The following is a 5,995-nucleotide window of genomic DNA, read 5'->3' as shown; positions in this document are numbered from 1 at the left end:
CCTATGTATGTATTTTACAGTTGTATTACACTCACTGTAAGTACATACAATGTACAAGAACACCAAAACAAAGCTTCACCACACACAGTTGAAATCAGAATTATTAAACCCCTTTGAATTTTTTTCTTTTTTAAATATTTCTCAAATGATGTTTAACAGAGCAAGGCAATTTTCACAGTATGTGTGATAACATTTTTTTTCTTCTGGAGAAAGTCCACAAAATATAAATATTTTGTTTATAATATATAAACAAAACTTTTTTGTTTTATTTCAGCTAGAATAAAAACAGTTTTTAATTATTATTTTTTTAAAATGTAAAGGTCAAAATTATCAGCCCCTATAAGATAATTTTTTTCAATAGTCTACAGAACAAACTGTAATTATACAGTATCTTGCCTAATTACCCTAACCTGCCTAGTTAATCTAATTAATCTAGTTTAGCCTTTAAATGTCACTTTAAGCTGTATAGAAGTGTCTTAAAAATTATCTAGTCGAATATTATTTACTGTCAACATGGCAAAGATAAAATAAATCAGTTATTAGAGATGAGTTATTATAGCTATTATGTTTAGAAATGTGTTGAAAAAAAACTTCTCTCTGTTAAACAGAAATTGTGGAAAAAATAAACCGTGGCTAGTAATAATTTAGGCAGGCTAATAATTCTGACTTCAACTGTATACTGCCATAAACTCGACACTAACCTAATACACTGCAAAAAACAAAAAAAAAGATTTCTTACTCTGAGTTTGTGTCTTTCTTTCTAGTCCAAATATCTAAAAATTCTTAAATCAAGAAGCATTTTCAAGACATGCATATGGTCTTGTTTTCAGAAATAATCTGCCAAAATTGAGTGAATTTCTCCTTAAAACTAATAAAATAATCGGACAATGGGTTAAGCTAAATAATTTAGTCAAAGCGAAAAGGTAGATTGTTTTGCTTACCTCATTGGCAGATTATTTAGCTTGTTTTAAGGAAAAATTCACTTAATTTTGGGAGATTACTTTTGAAAACAAGAACATCTGTTTTACTTGTCTTAAAAAGGCTTCTTGATTTAAGATATTTTAGATATTTGGACTAGAAAAAAGGACAAAACTCTGAATAAGAAAAGCATTTTTTTAGTGTCTTGAGTTTATGGCTGTATATATGGTGAAGCTTTGTTTTAGTGCTCTTGTAAATTACAATGAGTGTAATACAACTGTAAAGTACATACATAGAAATGTGTAATTTTCTGGATCATTTAAAATGCAATTCAAAATTAGAATGATCATATATATTTTTTTTTATTTATATATAAAGTTATTATAATAGTAATGCTAATATTTGCACATTGTTATTATAATTTAACTGTTTGTCCAACCCTAACATTAGATCAGTTATCTTAACATTATTCAGCTAAGTATATATGTCTGTATAGCGAGTGCATCAAACAGCATTCAGATTCTTTGACTTCACTCAAAAGACAATCAATAATGTCTTCACACTTTATACTCTTTACTCTTGCTCTTCTGTCCAACTTAGTAGCGTATTTTGATTTGTTGATATTTCCGTTTCTGCATCTGTTGAAGATGTAAGGTGTAAATGAGTAAATGTGCTGCTCAACCGCAGTCTCTCTGCCTTCCTGTACGTTTCACTTAATCGACGTACTATAAACATTCTGTCAATCTCAACCAGTTTGCAATCACGAAAAGCATCACGCTGGGCCTTTGCTGCCGTTTCTGTCTGACTTGTGTTAGTTTTTGATCATGTTCTGTAACGCTCCCTTCCAAACCATAGTCAGGCAACACAAAACAACCTCTATTGACAGAACCACAATTTCGCAGCCCAGCTTGTGTGTGCATGTGTGTGTAAAACGCTTAATTTAGCCTGTTTTGTTAGTCATTTTGTTTATTTTCCAAACAGAATGATTGCCTGGTGGGGAGCCACAGTAACTCTCAAAATCTCTGCTCCTGCCGGGTGGAAATAGCTTTTTTTTTTGTTTTTTTTTACAGATGTCACTCTTTGTACACTTACAAAATGCTGCTTGTTCTGCACCATGTGCACTTTTTCCTTGTGCTTTGCTCTTTAAAAGGTGAGATGTTAGTAAATGCATTTCAATTAATTAAGATAAGACACAAGACAAAAATCTGTTGTTTTCATACACCTAGAGATTAAGGGTGCATAAAAATGTTCATGAAGTGTTTTTTTTTTTCTTGAGTTTAATGTAAAGAAAACATCTAAAATACAGTTTTAAGGGTTTCTTCTATACTTGATTCATTTGTGTCTGTAGATTTCAAATATAATTTACATTTTAAGGGTAACACTTTACGATAAGGTTTTATTAGTTCATGTATGTACTAACATAAACAAATAATAAACAATACTTGTACAGCATTTATTAATCATAGTTCAGTACATTATTAACATCCAAATTAATGGTTGTTATCATTAGTTAATGCACAGAGAGGTAACATGAACTAACAATAAACATCTTTATTTTCAATAACTAACATTAACTAACATGTCATCAGTTAATGCACCATGAGTTAACGTGAACTAATAATGGACAACTTTAGTTTCATAACAAGAAAAAATAGTGCCATAAATGTATTGTTTATTGTTTGTTCATGATTTACTAACATTAACTAATACAACCTTATTGTAAAGTTTTACCATTTTAAAGGCTGTTTTAGTAAATTGAGTTTATTTCTACTGTACTGAGCCACACATCTCTAATTCAGTAGCACTGTCATATACACTAAAATATACTGTATGTATATATTCACACCTGTATGCTGAAGCGTTTTACAGAGGGGTTCATACACAATAAACCTATCTCATTTTATTCGTTTGTGAAAATATATATACAGTAGTCAACATCCGAAGTTGTTCAAAACCTTGCATCAGAGTTGTCCTAGAATGATTGAACAGCACTAAATCTGGTTTTATGGCAATTTAGAAAAACATCTTTGTTTCTCTTCAAATGTTGACTATTGTATTTATTCTCTCTTCATGGATAAAAAAGAGATTTTCAAAACTCCCTTATTAAAAATCTGACATTATTACGTGGGAAAAAACATGAATTTTGGACCTGACTTCATTCAGTGTTTAAATGAGTGCTTTTTTTTATTAAACAATGCCTTATTTGCATATTCAAAAACATCTACAATTGTATTTATTTATGTATTTACTGGGTAACACTTTAGTTTAAGTAACAATTCTTATTGTTAACTAGTGGCTTATTACCTGTCTATTATACCTGCCTATTATATTCGCTGTTTATTAGTATTTGATCCTATTCTACATCCCTCAACTCTACACAAAACCTAAACCAACCCAACAATGTAAAAAAGAAATCCCCTTAAATTTACAGCAAAAAATTCATTTTAGTTACGGTAGCAGTAACTGTAAAATTTACAGGGGAAAAAATGCAAGCTATGGTTGACAAAAATCACAGTAAAAAAAACACAGTAGAGATGTTTTTCAGTTAAGGGTATACTTAAGAGAACTGTAAATTTTACAGTAAAAACTGGCAGCTATGGTTGCCAGAAATTTAACGTTAGAAATACAGTAGAAATGTTTTTCATTTTACGGTATACTTACTGTAAGATAACTGTAAAATTCACCATAAAAAAATACTTGCAGCTGTGGTTGCCAGAAATATGCCGTTAAAAATACACTAGAAATGTTTTTCAGTTTACGGTAGCAGTAACTGTAAAATTTACTGGAAAAACTGTAAGCTGTGGTTGACAGAAATCTACCGTTAAACATACAGTAGAGATGTTTTTAAGTTTATGGTATAATTAAGAGAAATGTAAAATTCACAGTAAAAAAAAAAACTGGCAGCTGTGGTTGCCAGAAAATAATTGTTAAGAATACAGTAGAGTTGTTCTTTAGTTAATGGTATACATAAGATAACTTTAAAAGATAAGGAGGTTAAATAACAGTAATAAACAATAATATCAAATTGAAAACACTTTGAAACTTTCATTTCACAGCAGTGCAACAAATACATAGCCGGTCTCCTTAAAACAACAGTAAAGACACCGATTGGCTTCTTATAGCAGAACCAAACATTTTTGTTTTTACAGACTTTAATAGAAATCAAAAGCAAAATCATACGATTATAAATGTTTGTAAACTCAGACAAAAAAACCCTACCCATAATAATAAAATAAATAAATAGGTAACCCTTTATAATGCCTACATTATAAATCATTTAATAAGCATTAGCAAATAGTGTATTCATCGTTTGTTAAGCATTAAGTCTAAATTATAAGACATTACTTCCTTAATAAATATTAAAGTGCAGCAAATTAGAGGCTTATTGAGTCAAAAGTCACACTTAATGATTTATCAATAGCAAGAATTGTACCAAGTGTGACCAATTCTAATGCAATCAATCGACTGATGTATGTTAGTATGGTTATAAATATTAGTTTTTCTACTGGTCGCGTCACATTCTTGGAGATCAGTCTGTAGTTTCGCAGCACAGCTGTGGGTTTGTGTTTTCTCTCACTTGTTAACACAAAACAGTCCATTCACAGTCTTTCACACAAACACATAAACACACACACAAACACTTGTATGAAGCGGACACTGCTGCCCTTTTGAACAGGCTGGATAATTGGCCCTATTCAGGCAGCTTGTGTGTGTGTGGTGTTTGTGTGTGTTCGTATCTGTTGTCTGGATAAAGTGAGGAGAGGATGTGGAGAAGGAAGTGATGGGTTGTTTTATGCCTCTTCATAATTGAAGAACAGCTTTGATTTGTTTGAAAACCTGTCTGTGTGTAAAGGGGGACAAAAGGGGGACGAAGTTCATTGTCTGAGTTTTCTCACATCCCAGAATTTTAGAATTGAGAAGAGTAATATTATTTTTTTTTATTATATATTTTAATTTTGTAAACAAGTGCAAAATATATGCATAAATAGATGTAAAACCAGTGTTTTAGTGTTATTTATTCATTTAATTTTGTAGATTCCTTAAAAGTTAGACTTTAGTTTTAGGGAATTTTTCTGTTAACATTTATTTTATTTCAATTTTGGTAAAACTTTAGTAATTGTGTTTTGTGTTTTTGTCATTAATATCATAATTTTTTGTATTAGTTTTTAATTATTATAATCTAATTAAATTAAATATATTTAAAGTAAATATATATTTTTATATAAAATATAAAAATATATAGTGTAAAACCAGTGTTATTTTAGTGTTATTTATTTATTGTTGTTTTTTATTTACGGTTAATTTGTTTGTTTGTTTTTTTGTCATTTTATTATTGTTATTATTTGTATTTTAGGTTTTAGTCATATAATGCAATCAAGTTTTTTTTTTTAATTCGATTTATTATATTTAGTAAAAATATATTTTTGTGAACGAGCTAAATCAAGGAATAATATTAAATGGTAAAGTAAAATAAAGATGTAATTCAGAGCATTTTTGCATATATAACAAAAAGGTTGCATGTTTGCAGACATGTTAACATTCGCTATTTAATTTTGAATTAATTTATAATAATGATAATAATAATAATAATGTCATTTTCGTTATTATTTGTAATCTTAGTTTTTAGTTATATAATTCAATTCAGTCAAATTGGAAATATTTAAAGTAAATATTTCTTCTCGACTAGCTAAATTAAAGAAGAAATGCAATGTAAAATTGGTTTCATTTATAATAATAACAGTAATAATAATAATAATAATAATAATTTTCATAATTTCATTTTATGAAATGACATTTTCATAAGTCATTTTCATTATTATTTGTAATATTAGTTTTTAGTTATTATAGCCCAATCAAGTTCAATTTAATATATTTAAAGTCAATATTTTGTCTACTTGCTAAAAAAAATTTATATAATTAAATTAGAAATGTCATAATAACACTAACAATACAAATGTAATTTAGAGGACTTTGTGCATTAAATAACAAAAATGTGCCATGTTTACATACATGCTTATATTTGCAATTTAATTCTGGATAAATTTTTAAAAATAGTTTGTTATTTTTTATCTTTCAG

General features: G+C 28.4%; 2 protein-coding genes across 4 annotated transcripts in view; one reads left to right on the top strand and one right to left on the bottom strand.

Annotated features, from left to right (window-relative positions):
• Window positions 1-5,995, bottom strand: part of LOC141378555 (uncharacterized) — an 876,211-nt gene that overhangs the window by 49,103 nt on the left and 821,113 nt on the right. The window lies entirely within an intron of this gene.
• Window positions 1-5,995, top strand: part of shtn1 (shootin 1) — a 68,045-nt gene that overhangs the window by 61,873 nt on the left and 177 nt on the right.

Source organism: Danio rerio, chromosome 17 (genome assembly GCF_049306965.1).
Source record: "Danio rerio strain Tuebingen ecotype United States chromosome 17, GRCz12tu, whole genome shotgun sequence".
Lineage (NCBI taxonomy): Eukaryota > Metazoa > Chordata > Actinopteri > Cypriniformes > Danionidae > Danio > Danio rerio.
Note: the sequence above shows the minus strand (reverse complement) of the source record. Positions and strands in the feature narration are given on the sequence as shown.